The sequence below is a fragment of the Dreissena polymorpha genome, chromosome 7 (genome assembly GCF_020536995.1).
Source record: "Dreissena polymorpha isolate Duluth1 chromosome 7, UMN_Dpol_1.0, whole genome shotgun sequence".
Lineage (NCBI taxonomy): Eukaryota > Metazoa > Mollusca > Bivalvia > Myida > Dreissenidae > Dreissena > Dreissena polymorpha.
In genome coordinates, this window is record NC_068361.1 from 97818458 (window position 1) to 97836059 (window position 17602).

Consider the following 17602-nt stretch of genomic DNA (forward strand, 5'->3'; position numbering starts at 1 on the left):
ACAATATGTAAGTAAATATTTTTAAACCATGATTAGTATTACCTGCAACAACAAGTTTGCATTTCTCTGAAAATAATTTGGCATTCATTTCCAGTTTCGATGAAACATCTCCGTATAGTTTTGACAACAAAGTTGACAATTCTTTGGGAAGTTCATTAACCATCTGTATAACTTGTCCATATATTTCCAATAATTTTTCTTTTGCTTCGTTGTCGGCAATGAAGATGTCTTTCATGTCGTTAAGAACCTAAACATTAATTGTGTATTGCATTGACATTAAATTCTTTTAGAAGAATGGTACTTTAATTATTAATTGAAATCACTATGTCTGTATGAAGCAAACAATATTGCTTTTCTTGAAAGCGGGTTGTTTTTACTTCAAACAAATTCTATTAGACGGATCCAGGTTTCGCTATAGTTTTCTATTTCCCAGCAACACTTATACCGATAATGTTATTAACACCCTTTTGTACAATACCTTGATATCTTTGGACGAAATACACAGCTCAAATACCGATTTAAATTTGGACGAGTAAATTGGCAAGACAAGTGTAAGCATTCCAGTTTACTAATGTTTTCATCATACAAATATATCGCTGTATTGTACACGACGATGCTTAATCATGTTTTTACTATAATTCACAGCTGTGTAAAAGAGGGCGAGCGCTCGCGTAATTTAGTAAGGTTGTGATACTTAAGTTGCAAATACCTATCAGTTAGCCCCCAAAGATTATTAAGAAATTCATGTTTAATTATATTTTAGTTATGGGTATAACTGTAACATATTTTACGGTCAAGTGGTTCGAATACTGAATGAATGGTCTATATAGGTACATAATAAACTGTACTATTATGAATGTTAAACTAAGGAGCAAATCGATTAATCTAGAATCACAAAATGCACACGCTTTCGACAATCATAAACATAAACATGTTCTCTTCTTGTACAACAGATGAACTTGTGATCACCGATGAGATTATTGTATTTAAATAATAACTAACAGTATTTAGATTTGATTTTTATTTGCCAAAGCTTTTGATATCCTGTCTTTGAGATTGGTAGACTGTATCTCGTGAATAATTATGTTTAAACATGTGGAACACAATGAATCGAATGACCTACTTACGTGTTCTGATATCAGAGGTTCATCTTCGTCATCTACAGACGTACTTCCCGATTCTAGTTCTTTGCTGATTGTGCGATCCGTTCGCATTTTATTCCCACGTACTTCACCCGACGATTTCCCGGAGGTTGCCATTATTCAATTCAAAGTGTTCCGTTCACAAAACATGTCGGTCCAACAAATCGTTAATATGTTTCTTGTACATGTGAACAAAAACCGCCGGCTATGCACGTCGCTTTCCTTAAGTGACAGATAAATCGACGGCTAAACTATTTGAATAACAACATCGTGTTTAAAACATCACAGGTCTAAGTTCTCCAAATGATTACAGCCTTTTACTTAAGGATAGAGCAAGTGGCTTTATTGTCATATCGGTATTTACGACAAATTTCTGGTGCAGAATGCAATCGAGGCTTAAAACCCAGATGGCCTTGACAAGTGTACTCATTCAAGGCGGGAGAAACAAAAATGTACCAACTGCGTCTAAAAACAAACGCAGTTAGTAACTTCTGGTTTCTCAGGTCTTAAAATATCGATCGAAATACACAGCGAGTTTTATCTCGTAGTTGTTTAAAAGAATTACTACCAATTATTCTATCAAGTTAAACTGGTACTTGTTGTGAAATATTTTCTTTATAAATACACACTGTCCAGCAAAATAAGAGCTATTGTTTAAACACTGTACTGTACGAATGTCCTTTATTTTTTTAACAATGCACTATAAATAAAAGTAATCCAGGACACAAACCTATTATCTCTTGAAACCGGGAACATGCGACAAAGAGAGAGATCTAATTTACCTGCACAACGAGGATCATATTACTGGACTGACAAAGTTTTAAACAAAATCAGCTTTATCGCGTTCTGAACCCTTCTGTCTGCACACTGTCAGTAGTACTGTGCGGTGTATTGAATATTGTGGTTTAATTTAAAGTGTTTTGAGAAGTTTATTTGTCGCGTAGACTGTGTTAAGTTATATGCTTCTTTATCCAACCCAAGGAGTTTAGTTAAAGCAGATAGTACATATATATACTCCAAAATGCACGTCCTTTAACCCATTTATGCCTAGCGTCTAGAAAAAAGGCCCTGGCAAACAGCGTAGACCCAGTTGAGACGCCGCATGATGCGGCGGCTCATCAGGGTCTGCGCTGTTTGCTTAAAGGAATTTCTGTAAGAAATATTCTAAACATAGAAATAAATATACTAGACATCCGTAATTTTGGAAATGAATTGATCCAATTAAAAAGGATGGGAGAGTCCACTAGGCATAAATGGGTTAATGTTTAAGTTAGTAAAATCATGATAATATGACGTTTGCAATATTTACCAACACTGTTTAACAATAAATAAAAAACAAATGGAATCAAGATTATCGTGGGCACTAAGGCGCTAACCCGAGACAGGAATCAACTAAGTTATTTTGAGACAGTTGAGATCAAAATAATGAAAGATCATCATGAATCATCACTATTCAATTTCTATGATCACTTTTATAAACTCAGCTGAGAAACCATCCGAAAACATCCGTTTTTAAGATGTAAATAAAGATTGGACAAAAGGTTACATCTCGAGTTTTAACATAGACAATTGGATTGACCTGTTGACATAGTTCTTATATTCCGGTTTCAACTACAGACGAGATTTCATTTGGAAAAAATGTTCTGACCCGGATTTATGACGATTGGTCAATATATTTGGCAAAGAGAGAATTATCAATTTTTCACGAAAGTCATCTTTAGGAAAACTGCCTCCTGGTGGCCAGTTATTTCAACGAACCGAAACTAATTTCGACCGATATATCATAAGAGCATTTTTGTTAAATTAAATGTGACTTGAATAGTTTTCAGGTGCTTACATTAGTAAAGGATATCGACGGGTGCTGAATTGAACCAGATAGATAACCGGGCCAGTCTTGTTATACTTGCCGACATCTATGAACTTTCATGTTTTAACATTAAGATTGTAAAACATATTATATTTATAATCTAGTCAATATTTGCTATATTATATCATCATTTCATATATTTTCATATTGTATTGGCAAGCCCTTAAAGACAACTTGGAAACAATATTTGCTGATATTAACATTTACTTCCTGGTTTTACTGGGTACTTGCATTTTTTGTTTCTGACAATATCAGATGCTCGTGTGCGAAACCCGACGATACCAGTCGCTTATATTGTGGTGACCATATCAGCTATTGAAAAAGTTGCTGACAAGATCATTTGGTGAAAATATAATTTTAAAACAAAATTGCAAGCACTCGTCTGCTTCAGGTGTGTCTCTAGCAGCAGAAATATGTGCGTACATCGTGAGTGGGCTTGACGCTTTAAGTCCTCCCTAGTCTGTCAAAAACAAAAACAAAATTGCAAAGTGATTTCTAAAAATAACATATACAAATAAGTTATGTATATAAAATTATATTGGAGCTCGTCTTTCAAAATATGTCACGAATAGCTTAATAATTTACTATCTTTAACGTTATGAACACATTCGTAGCAAAAACTAACTTTCTCTACATTTTTATGTTGAAGTTTAACCTTAACCAAAATTATTCAGACCGTGGAAATATATTTTCCGATTTTTCTACTGATGTTCAATGGTATAAATTAACCTAAGCGAATGTAATAATCAATACAGTATTTCAAAGATAGACATTGTCAATTTATGGATAAACCTAAAGATAGGATTTGTGTTCTTGCTTTATTCACAAAAAGTTTTTCTTTAGGGATGGCATTATTTGTTATACTCAATCAATCATACTGTGTGTAGCAGACGTTTTGGTTTTCACATTGAAAATTGTAGACGACATTTCTTTTTATGTTATACACAGCATGTATCAGAATCTGAACTATTGTTTAATTATCATTTGTTGTTGTGTTTTGTGTAGTGAGAGCAATAATTGTATTCAAATTTCGATTGAACATGTTTGTGCAAATATTCCCCTCAAAGTTTTAAGATAATACTTTTACAGGTGATCAGTAGACATCTAACAGGCTATGAACCTAAACGGGTGGTATAATCAAAATTGTAATGACAATTTGTGTACTATCCCTTAATTGGCATGTAAACACTGTGAACTTAACATTCGCCTATTATAAACGAATTTGTGTTGCATATCTTTGTACAATCCCTTAACAGTATGTAAGCAATTACGACTCCATTCGTAATTACAACATCAATAAATGCGTTACCAATCTTATTAAATTTTGTATTATGTTGATAAGTTGTAAGTTTTGGGTATTCATATAATTGGCTGTATTCATGATCAAGTTGAAAATAAGAATTATAATCATCAAGTTGCATGCTTACAAGTATGGAAAGTGGACAGACACAATTTTGGAAGGCCTTTTTAAATGCACTATCTTTAACAAAATAATGAGTATTTTTTGTTGATAGTGCATATTTTGATCATTTGTTTACTTTTTTGCCAAAAACATATCTTGTGCGCATAGGTATTTTGCATATTAGTATCTTTTTTAGATTTGAACGGATTTATTACTTATGAACACTTTTTTGTATAATGAACATTATTTTGCACTATATCTAAACCAAATACATATAGTTGGTATATATTTGTATTCATGGACAGTACTTGCTAAATGGTGAACTCCCATGATGCAAGGGTAAGTGACAAATCAGATCCACGTCATGAAATACAGATTGGGATAAATGACCATGTGCAAACACCAACAGATATTCGCATAATTAGCATACATTATATTTTCTTTTCCCTGCATTTTTGTCTCATATGTGTTTCATATTTATACTTTTTCCATTAATTAATAAAAACAAATGGTACTCGTAAGAAAAGGTATGAGGACGCTTTGATAAAAAAAACACTTTGTATTTAATGAAAAATGTATTATGTTACTGCATGGATAAATGCTAACGCTTTTAATCTCTGCAAGACAAAAGATAGCCGTGACACCAGCATAGCTCGTTCTTCTTTTCAACACCATGATGTCTTCAATGAACGCACGTATGTTCAAGTAATTAATAACTATATTAATTGTATAATTGTTTGAATTTAAATATTGACAATGCACTGTTAACTGTGAATATCTACAGCGTTCAGATTAAAGTGTGTAAACAACACAAATATGTTTTGTATTTATAATATACTTTCATTGATAATTAGTGTTTATGTTTTCACGCATATTAAGTTTAATAAGAAAATATAATAGAATAAATTTGTGCCGGTCCTGTTGCAACTCGGACTAACCAAGTTTACAGATAAGTGTCAGTTTAGACTGTGTGCATATAATTATTCGTAAAATATATAATGTTCAAAGGTTGTTTCATTTACTTTGTAAAACAGTGTTAAATGTCACAGGACTTAACAGGTCATTTCTCGTTAAATAATTACAAACATGCTTTTTTTATTTATTGTGTTATTATGTAAACCATAATGGGACAGATATATATCGTGTTGTTTTTATTAGTAAGTCTTGCATTACTGAACGTATAAAGCATTTAAAGTTTTATAAGTGAATCTTGTAATGTTTACTTGAATTGTAATACATGTAATTCTATGTTCGCTCAAAATTGAGTACATATTATGTTTTTTTTATTATTTATTCATCTACTTGTGAACAATATCAATAACTCGTGGAATGGGTTACTTTTCACGAATCAACTATTTATTTGTAATGCTTTGCCCAATGTGTTGATCACAAGAGCGATGAGTGGGTGATACTTCAAATCAATGCATCATCATTTCTGGTGAGTTTTTCAACCATAAGATCTCAATAACATGTAAATATTTCCAAAAATGCTGTGTGTTTGTTGTTACAAAATGTTTCAAAAAGAAGTTTTAACAAATACCATAAAATTGGTGAGTCAATTGTTTTTAATTTTTTTGTGAAATTAAATAAGTGTCATGTACTCTCCTTTACACTTTAATCACTTACATATGTACACATTAATTGTACTAATATGCATTCGAATAGATTTATACATGAGCAAATAAATACAATTTCATCGTTTCGATATAAACTAATATATTTCTTTATGTACCGTGTTTTGTTGACTAATATTTTAATAATCGAAACAAATGAAAACACATAATTAAAAAAAATGTTTAATAAGCAAAAGCGATTCGATATGCAGATATTCAAAGAATTTTATCACACTCCTGTCTAATATGCCACATGAGCAGCGGATGTTTATTACAGTATAACCATTAGTACATTTTCAGAGCTGTGCTTTTATTTGTTTTGGTTTAAACATATTCAATTTCACGAACACACATGGTCTACATTTGCATAGCATATACTATAACAACTGAGTCACATTGTTCTTAAAAAGGATTAGAACGAAACATTAAGATCGTATAGGGTTCTTCTCCATACGCAGTAATTGCAAGCTAGCGTGTTGCATTTTATTTAGGTAGCAGTCATGTATTTTAACAATACAATACATCATAAGTAGTTAAACAATTGACGTATATGTACGCTATATATAAGAAAGAAAGAGTAGGTTAATCAAGGTTGATGAGATAGATTTGCAGACACATCAGACGGAATGAAAGACAAAGCGAAACTGGTAAAAAAATACAAGGAAGTTGTTAACCTTGACAGACGGCTAGGTATCAAAACGTTTACTGCGTTTTATGTACAAATGAACTGCATCGAAGATAGGCGTGTTTTACTCCAAATTAAGACTTTCATTGCCAAAATCGCCTTTCATGTCTTTGATATGTGCTATATGTTCGTGCCATGAGCACTCATTGGCTATACATATTCCTTAATGTTAATGAACTCTGATTTCTGGAATTGGCTTGTTTTGCATACTCAAAGTTAGATGGTTTGGTTTATTTTGTTTTCTGGAAATTAATAACGACTCTGACTTTGCTTGATTAAATTGGAATAACCACTGTTTGGCACAGGAATTCATTTTTTCAATATCAGCTTGCATAAGAGCCGCTGTTTCAAAGGAGTGTTTACAATCATGTAAAGGTGTAATGTGTCGTCTTCAAAGAGGTTAACACGCGAACGTATATTTAAGACAATGTCATTTATGTAAATTTAAAACATCAACGGACCGATAATAGAACCTTGGGAACTCCAGCTGATATGTTAGAAAAATGAGAATCGGCGCCTGGAAGTACAGCCTTATGTTTTCTTTATGATATGCAAGTCAAAATGAAACTTAAATTAATGACCTAGCATCGTTTGTTAACCTTGCTTTCGTTAGACGGAATTTATTTACTTACGCTGTAGGGAAGCTACTTATCTTTTACTACCTTGTCCAATATGCTAATTCTTTACCGATTCATGCTTAATGATGGTATGTGCACACATGCTTTTGTATATATGTAATTATGTTCCAAAACTTGTGTCAGGGGCTGGTGGCCTGTATATCACAATAAACCATTGTTGTTGTTCGTGTTGTTAATTATTTATCCAATTCAATAGGTTGCCTCTGATACCAACAGAGTGGTGCTTAGATATTAGTCCTTTATACAAGACTTTATTGAAGGGTTACTTATGTCAAAGAAAACGACTCTCACCTCGAGTCCGTTATCCAAAATGTGTCATCTTTATACGTTAGTTGATTCACGGCTGAATCCCCTTGGATAAATACAGACTGATATTGTTTGGAAAATTATTCAAATTATTTCGAAGAAAATTAAAAATATCTTTTTCGAAAACTTTCTCAAGAGTGTTTAGAGGAGACATTGGTCGGTAGTTAGACGCTTATGACGGGTCGCCTATTTAACTACTGCACACAAATTTTCAAGCATCTTGTAATTTAAATTGAGTCAAACTTTCATTCAATAGATTCCAAATTGGGAATTTTAACTGTTGCGTAGATTCACGTAAGATTCTTTAGTCACTTTCATCAGGACATGACGCTTTATCAAATTTTAGGTTTTTAAAGGTGTCAACTAATTCGTCGGATGTTACGGAAATAGAATGGTATTTTCACAAGAGTTATGGCTTTCTGGCAATTCCGCATTGGAGTCGTCAATATCTGACTGCATAGTGAAGAACGCATTCAGTATGTTTGCCTTGTTTATGTGTTTTTGGCTCGCATAAGAAAATAGGAGTGTAAACAGCTCACACATCTGTTAACATTTACTGCTTTATTTGTTATGGATTTGCCTTTACATCAGTATAAATATATATATATATATATATATATATATATATATATATATATATATATATATATATATATATATTAATGCTAGTTTCTTTGTCTCCATGACAACCAAGTGTTGTGAGAAAACTTTGGCTTAATGTATCGTAATGTGTATTATTCACACAACCATTCGTGTTGAGCATTACAGTCACCAAGTAAGTCATTTTATATACTGTTAATCATCAAATCAGATTGATCTTTTTGATAAAATGTCCTTTACCGTTGATAAGGCCTAGCACATAACAATTGTCAATACTTCGTAAATATTATGAATTTGGCGCTCTAATTTTAGACTATGATTTGTCATATGTCTCTCTTTCAAAATACTAAATGAGTAGAAAAGGTCATATGTTGACCAGTTGGTTCAAAATGTCGCTCCCAGTCGAATCGCAAAAAGTGTCTAAAATCTAAATTTTGTAATACGCATTGACGATTGGAAAGTACGCTCAACCCACTTCCTTGTTTAATAAATATTGAGGTTTAAGGTTTTAATGTGTACCTTTCATACTCTACTGGTACGTAACATATGCTACGGGTAATGTTTACGTAGAGTGTGTTCAAATATAATTAATCCCAAATTGTAGTGAACAAGTTTATGTGAGTTCATTAATATAGCAGGAAACACGAAGTGTTCAGAAATACCACAAATAGAAGAATAACAAAATGTCGGCGAAAAAAGTACTGGAGGAAAATATACTTTGTGCAGATATTAAGCACGAGTCGCAAGAAAAACAATATCGACAGTTGTATATTTCAATGCACATTTCTGAATATTCTGAATGCCATCAAAACAGCATCTGATAAACTGTTATTGTATGATTATTGAATGTATGCGCCTTTGTTCACATCGATTTTATATAAAAGTGACGTGGGCAAAACTCATTTTTCCATTATATGAAAGGAAATATCAAATTTACAATTAATTGACTACGAGTTTCTATTTTATTTTCATTTTTATAATTTATGAAAATAAGACAAACAGATAATATGTAAGAGACAAATGTTCACTTATGTGTATAGTTAAAAATAGGAATAATAAAACTAGTGAAACATTATCAGTAGAACAAGTATATTATTTTCCTGCAGTCGTTTATTTATGACATGTATAAATACAATCAATACAAATACATAAAACACAACAATAAACATAGAAGTGATATCTGAAAAGATTTTTGGTAATAGGTACGCAAATCCGAATACATAGCCCATAATAAATCACAGAACTCACACATATAATTCATAACGATCGCTTTAAATAATTGTACTAATCATGATATAACTAAGTATGTAACATGAATTTTCACAATTAAGCCATATATACGAGCCTGTTATAATTTCCAAAAAGGTTTGTAATTAGACATAATTAAACGACAAAACATTTTACGAAACATATATATCGTATTAGGTGCGGTAAATGGTTTCGTTTCAAGTCGGAGAAAAAAATCACATACACTTTCTTAATATAAAGAAAATGGGCGCTATTCTCGGTAATTAATAGATTTTCGAGAAAATAGCCTGGATGAAAGCTTAAATATTTAAAAGGTGTACTTGTGTTAACAGTATGCTATACCATTTCAAATTGTATGCTTGGACTTATTATAAATCAGTACAGGTATGTGTTTGATTTTAGTAGTAACAAAAAACGAAATAAAGTAAGCATGAGCACTATACAATTAAAGACAAGCAAGTATTTATTTTTTTTCTATTCATACATGCAGACATTTTTTCAGTTGTGCATGTACATTTGTATTACAACACGACAGTGAAAATTCTTCATTATGATTCTAAATATTCTGCAAAGTGTGTGTTCTTACAAAAATTATTGGTATACACTTTATGCGAATTATTGTTCGGTGCGCTCTTGACTGTATTAAGTTAAATTTGCAAAAACACTTCAGTATAAAAGTGTGTATGCATATACGGTTGTTACTTTAAAACGGGAAACATACCATAATATTAATCAATCAAAACTGTCCACACAGTTAACGCTATCGATGGCAAGATATTGAAGCTCAAATAATCTCAATGAAGCAATGTGATCTTGCACGATCGTCTTTATATCCGTAAATTCCTCAATGATCTCGCTTGGTTCCCGTTTGTCATTTAAAATGGACTCAAGAAGCACCATATCTGCCTTAATTGACACGGAAACAATATGTTTCATTAAGATGGTAGCATAATTGGCAAAAACACATTTGTCAATTGATTTCTTTTTCAAGAATTCGTTCTGAGATTCCTTCCACCATTTTTTTATGAACGGTGACCTATCTTCCAGAAATTCTTTTAATTTTCTTTCATCATTTACATGTGATAAAATGTCAATCGGGATAAAAACTAAGTCGGCCACAATACCTAGCGGTATCCATAATGCAGCTCTCATCGCAATTAAGACCTTACTACCAGTTGGTAAATAGTCGTCTTCTATTCCATCAGACTCTGTTGTAGAAAAATGTTTATGAAAAACAACAGTATCAAAAAGTGTAGTGTAAGGGGTCTTTAAATTGACTTGTTTTAAGATTTCGGCCCTTAAAATAACATAATAAAATGCCGGTAGATTGTAGCATCGTCACAAAAGAGCTCTAATTCTATAATAATACAAGAATGGAATAAAGAAAATAAAGGAAAATAGTTAGCACCACTGGAGTGCGAACTTTATGCATAGGCGCACGACTTCATTGGCGAATTCTAAATTATAGACGAAAAAGAGGAGACAACTGAATTTGCCATCAATTCCATCATACTTAAGATAGTGTGTGCTATTTAGATTTACGGTATTGATACGAATTTTAAATAGGGTTTACACTTTGATGTGGTTTAAATTTGGATGAGATATTAAATATAGTCATGACACTTAACACCTTACCTTTGACATCGGGATCGTTCGAAATAGGAATAAGTCGTTCAACGTCTTCAAACTCTTCTTGCAATGATTGAAATTTCTTTTCGAATTCCGCGTTTAGCATTGAAACAGTGCGTCGGTAGTGTTTAGAGTCTAGTTCCCATTTCTTTTCTGTATTTCTTCTAATATAATACCTTGAATATACCTCTTCCCCTTGGCTCTGATCTCGTTGATGTTATCATTGGAAAGGTTCATGTTGATATTGGCATAGAATCTACACTTGATATCCCTTTTAACAGTCTTTTAATTCAGGTGTGTTTCAATCAGCAGCACCATGTGCGTACACCGTGCGTATGCTTGTTGCTTTAATTCCTCCTTCATCTGTCCGAAAAATTAACAACGAAAAGTCATAAGCACCAGATAGCCCTAACAAATATTGGTAACGGTGTACGTGTTAAATTTTTCAAGAAAATGAAAATAATTATAAATGTCTCATTACTTGCATTTTCTCTTGGATAATTTACCACAGACACCTTTACCAATTTTTGACATGATGAAAAGATGCATAGCAAATACTATGAAAGTTAGTACCTTTTTCGACTCCAAAACGAATCGCTGTAGTTTTTCAAAGCCTTGCTTCACTTCATTGTTTGACTTACTGCCATCGTTGGCAAATTGTATTCTTACTAATACACGATTTTGAACGTGTTGTAAGAGACTGTCCAGCCACCTGACGAAGAAAATACTAGTCGTTTAATACACATAACATTTAAAATAGTCTTACTGCAATTGTATCGGTACGATACCCAAAACAAATGTAATAATAATAAAATAAACCATAAACACAACTAGCGTTTTAGTAGCTCTAACAATCGTATTTAGTGTTGAAGGCTCTGGTTTTTAAGCCGAAACGATATTTTCCACTTTTGGATTTATTTTAAGAAAAGTATTAGCAACAACTGTTATTCTATACTTGAAATAGTACGATGTTATAAGCATTATGGCAACTAATTAAGAACCTGTAATGTTTCTGCATTTTCCCTTTATGACTCGAGCGAATCAAAGCCCGGAGTCGTTCGTGAACTTTCTTAAATAGATCGCTCATTACAGTTCCTGAACGCCTGCATCTTCTGGCCTAATACGCATATACATAGAAGAAGACAGATTTGTTTAAAAAATATTCTTTTGAAAAATATAGAAAGTTAATATAAATAGGAATATAGAGAATTCTAGGTTAGCGTTAAATAGAGAGAAATTTATGTTGCGAGGCTTGGAACGCCGGAAGCTCGAGCTTTGGCGAGCGCTTTCGTGTTTGAGCTGAGCAACATAAACTTCTCTCTATTTAACGCTTATCCTAGTATTCTATTTATCCCATTTATTTTGTTCAACGTGACTTTTAGCATAAATAGATCTAATAACCTTAACAATAATTTAAATTCATTCTTAAAAGCGCTTAAAACCTAACGAATGTAACCATGCGTAGTAGAATGTATTTGTTCTGGTACGCAAACTAGTCTTAAAAACGTTCACACAAAAACTGTAAAACGAGAAAAAATATCACCATATGCATCGATTCAATTTAACGTAGCATGCAAATTGTAACACATTACGACCGCGAAAAGACGATTTTACTTTAATATAATTTATTTTATTGTCGAAAGAAATGATCAAAATCCGATATTGCGGCGATTGCTCCTGACAAAATGATGTCGATGTCAACATATATGTACATGTAGATTTACACACAGAGTCGTTTTAAACATAAATTATTAGAAAAACTATACTCGCCTAATTGTTTCATGGACGCTTCAGATTGTTATGGCGTCTAGATCTAGCCTTCACATCCTGTAGTTTGTGACCCAAAAACAGGATGATCCGTAATAATTGTATTAAGCTTTAAAACATTTGTTGCAAAGGGGTTATTCTTACTGAATAGACTTTCTTTGATAAAATAACAAAGACAAAGTTTATTCATCAAAGACAATACCCTTAAGTTTACTGACATCCAAAAGCAAAACGATGTCAATAGACTACTGAGCCAAACTACACACTTATCAGTATCTTCTACACACACAATTTCACATCCAAACATTTAGGCACGCACATTCTGAAAATCAATAACACGAATAAACTAGATCTACATGTAGATCTTAATCCTTCGTCTCACCAAGTCCATCCGAGGTACGTAGTCAATAGAATATGCACTTTTTCATAATTACATCCAGGATACAATAACACAAAAATTACGCGTCTTCAATGTTGTATTCCCATACATCGCATACTAGTTTCGTGTACACCAAAACATGACATCACGTATTTTTGGAAAATTACGCAATAAGTATGTCATTTTATGACGCCATCAATCAGCTGGTTTATTATACGGATGACGAAAAATTATGTCCCTTGACTAGATCTAAAGGTTGAAGGTCGTATAATTTTAAAGCTAAAGTTGTCTCGACTCTAGAGATTTCTTATGAAAAATCAGTCAGTGGTAGAATAAAAAGTAGTTCGTGCTCGCGACATGTATATTTAAAAAGGTGTGATACAGGTTGGTTTATTCCATGGGGTGTTATGACGTCAATGTCGGTATAAAAATGGGATAAAACAAAGTTCGATATGCATTAACACCAATATAGCCTCCCACGATTGGTCATTGTCGGCTTATGAACTACTTTTACGTAACACAGGTATACTGCATAGTACCCGGGGTACTGGAAATATACTTAATAGTACTTCGTAGTATTATCGGGGGCCTTTAAGCGAATTTGTCGTACCCGGGGTACATTACGGTATTCGAAAGTGTACACGGGGTAATTTTAAGTAGTACCTTAGCCGACAACGACTGGTGGAGCGCCATAAGTAGTTTGGTAAAGAATTATATTGGTTAAATAAGCATACACATGTAGAGATATGATACTTGTATTACGAGATAAACTAAAAACAATTAGCCTTAATATTACACTTTAGAAATGGTTTATGCTTTGCTACTTGCATTTAACTAACTCACCTCGGTGGTGATTAGCTTGTAAAGTTGATCATGTTCAGAAATTCCAGGGAAATATTTCCGGATCTTCAAAACAATCTCTTTCCAGTATCTATTCTCTGCGCCCGGATCGGAGCGTTCCTTTTTCTCAACAAGTTCCCAGTTATTACATACAAACATCATGTATTTTGAATCGAAACTATTTAAATTGTTCATTCCTGTTTCTGACTGTAGCTGTTTGCACAATTGCATCAGCTGAAATACGATTTTATACAAACAATCTATTGATAGAATTTGTTGAACAATCAGTTATGTATTTAGCGGGCGGTTTAACGCCATTATTAATACGGAAAATGTGTACTTCTCAAGCTGTACAACATATTATAACATTTTAAATATTTATAATAATATACATATTTCTGTTTAAATTTAACCATCGGAACTTAAGACTTTCCGAAGTGAGTAACCAAGGAAATTACACTAATTTCTGTAAAAAATAAACCTTATTTTCTTGCACATCATCAGAACATGCGCTGTTGATGACATAAATGAGAACTGACGCATCAGCAACCGATTCCATGAACTCTTTCGAAATTATCTTATCTTCTCCTGGAATACTTACAATTGTAACGTTTTCCTGTAAAGTTAAAAGTCATAATACTTATCGAGTTGTAATACACATACACATTTATTAATACACTACGTGTGAATATTTTAAAAGTAAATGTAAACGCATTAGTAATGTAAGAAAGTTTAAAATTACGGTGTTTCCAAACACTGGCAAGTGACAATACGTTTCAATGCGCTCAATCGTGATACATCGGCTATCTCGGATTCCTCCGTAAGATAGGCCTCGTGGCTAACGGTCGCCATATTGCCTTGTATTACTACTTTACTACCCAAAAGGTTGTCAGTCTATTGTTATGAGGCTGTATACGATGCGCGTTGAACTAGCGCCAAACTTTTTACCGAAACTTTGATATAAATAGCACTATTAACGTTCATTTGTGTTGCATTTTGACCTATTATCCAAGTGATTTACTTTTCCATTATTATTTAATCACCCAATCATCCAATTTTTAAGATGAAATTACGGTGTTTACAAAACCAACCAAACCGAAAGTGAAACTGGATGCATTACGTTTCGCGATGTAAACATTAAATATTTGTTCAGTTTGAGGAAGCGAATCGATAATAGACGTTGAAATATGTATGCAATACAGACTATCATTGCCGATTGTAGTACTGGCTAAAAAATACCTTTTATGACAGGTCATGTATAGAACGTTAATCAAATAGTGACCATAAATCACTACAAATGTCTGGGTTGTTCATTAATATAATTAATGCACGTTTCTGATCTAATTGCCTGTATCTAGTTGTAATTAACATGATATTGATAAAATTAAAACGTTTTTTTCATAAATTAACATTACATGTTTTATTTTTATCATTTAGGGAATATATAATTGTATCATTATCATCATTAAATATTCTGAAAATGATCTAAATTATCATGATTACTTTAAAGTAAAATTTTTAAATTTTACTCATTGTTTTTAATGAATTTGCACATTTGCTTGATTCAAAATAAAATGTATTAATAAGGGTTTCAGTTGTTAGTTTTAACCCATTTTTAGTTCGATTAAATTTAAAGTACTAACTACGTACATGTATGTGAAATGCTCTTGAGTTCGTTTCCTGGGCCTAGAACCAGTACTTGGGTGTCTCTTGGAGATTTCTTAAGAATGCTCCCACACTGGGGATCAAACCAGTGACCTCCAGATCATTAGGTGGACACCACATCCATTACACATCAGCGACCTTTAATTAGTAAATTACTTTAGTATTGCAGCATTATATAATGTAATGTTGCTACATATTTTTGGAAAATGATTAATGTGCAGTACTAAATAAATCTAAATGCATACAATTTTAATTGTGTATATTGTGTGATTATTAGTTACAAATTCCCTTTTTACAGGTATACTGGATTATGAAAGACTGATAAACATAAAATTGACAACTCATCTCCCCAACGATACTTTGTGTGGCTCATTCTCGGAACAAACCCATAGTCAGCGAGAAAACTACAGTGTAAAAAGACCACTTGATTGTGACAATTATGGCTGACCAAGCAAATGTTATCATTTAAAATAAAGAAAACTTCCAGTTCAATATACATTTTATACCAATTATGACATTGGCCAACACAGAAAATAATTATAAGGTTGATTTTCTCAAAATTGACTGTTACAATTGGATACTGTTTTAAGCTTCACTCTACTTTGTCTGAATATAAAAGTCCTAAATGATGTAATAGAAACATACATATTTAATTTTTAGTTTTACAAGGATATATATATATATATATATACATATATTATAATATCTTTTTATCGATGGTCAATCAATTTAAGTTTAACTAATATATGCATACACATTTCATACATGTGTATGCTTTGATTTTTTTTCTATTGAAGCCAAATTTGTATCCTATTAGATAGATAGATAATATCACAGCAGTATTCCTAGTTTGTCTGCAAGTACTGCAGAAATCATGGATTATTATTTTACTGAGTCAGCCTTAATCTTTATATTATAATTGTTAAAACAGATTAAGATGTGCATTATACAATTGAGGATGCATCAAGATTAAAAAATGGTACATGTATAAATTAATAAAGAATCAATAACAATCAGAAACTGTGCATTTTTTTCAGTATTGTGTGAAAGGATTTGAAGTAATTATGTGTTTTTGAAATATGATTTATGTGAATTTGAATAAATATATAACATTTAGTGATTTTCTCAGACAAAACTGTTAATTACATACTAAAATATTCAGAATGTATTATTGTAATATTCATTCGAACTTTTTAGTACAAAAAGCACTTTTCCCTGGCATTTGTATTTATAGTAATTGCATATTTTATAATTCTGACAGCATTTATAAACTGTGTTCATGCAAGCATGAAACCGGTTTCATTTTTTTGAGTATTTAAACAAGAGGGCCATGATGGCCCTGTATCGCTCCACTGCTGAAAAAAGGCTGAAACAAATTTCTCTGCATGTGCAAATACTTAAATATAGGCCCTATTTAAGCACATGTACACTTTTGTGTCCTTTTGGGCTGGGTCAAATTTAACCCCAGGGGCATAATTTGAGCAAATTTTGTAGAGGACTACTATATCTCACTACATATAAAATGTGGTAGCCCTAGGTCCTAGAGTTAAGGACAAGAATATTTTTAAAGTTTTCAAAAAATAAGCAAGATATAAGCGTATATAATGTTCAATTTTGTGACATGCGGGTCAGGATCAAATTTGACCCAAAGGGCATAATTTGAACAAACTTGGTAGAGGACTATAAGATGTTACTGCATACCAAATTTGGTAGCCATAGTCCAAATGGTTTTCGACAAGAAGATTTTTAAAGATTTCACAAAATAGGCGCTTTAAAAGCGTTTATTCAATTTTGTGACCCCCCGGGGCAGGGTCAAAGTTG

General features: G+C 32.4%; 2 protein-coding genes and 2 long non-coding RNA genes across 17 annotated transcripts in view; 2 read left to right on the forward strand and 2 right to left on the reverse strand.

Moving 5' to 3' along the window:
* LOC127839369 (peroxisome biogenesis factor 10-like) overlaps positions 1-17602 on the reverse strand; it is a 169057-nt gene that overhangs the window by 101939 nt on the left and 49516 nt on the right. The gene's annotated exons all lie outside the window — the stretch shown is intronic.
* The window catches only part of LOC127839362 (ZZ-type zinc finger-containing protein 3-like), a 166093-nt gene that overhangs the window by 86614 nt on the left and 61877 nt on the right, over positions 1-17602 (forward strand). The window lies entirely within an intron of this gene.
* On the reverse strand, positions 9490-12248 carry LOC127839387 (uncharacterized). The gene is made up of 4 exons (XR_008030318.1): positions 12132-12248; positions 11704-11842; positions 11137-11493; positions 9490-10709 (listed from the first exon to the last, which is right to left on the reverse strand). It is a non-coding gene; the product is annotated as an uncharacterized LOC127839387 (long non-coding RNA).
* Positions 14907-16801, forward strand: LOC127839383 (uncharacterized). Its single transcript, XR_008030312.1, has 2 exons — positions 14907-15367; positions 16080-16801. It is a non-coding gene; the product is annotated as an uncharacterized LOC127839383 (long non-coding RNA).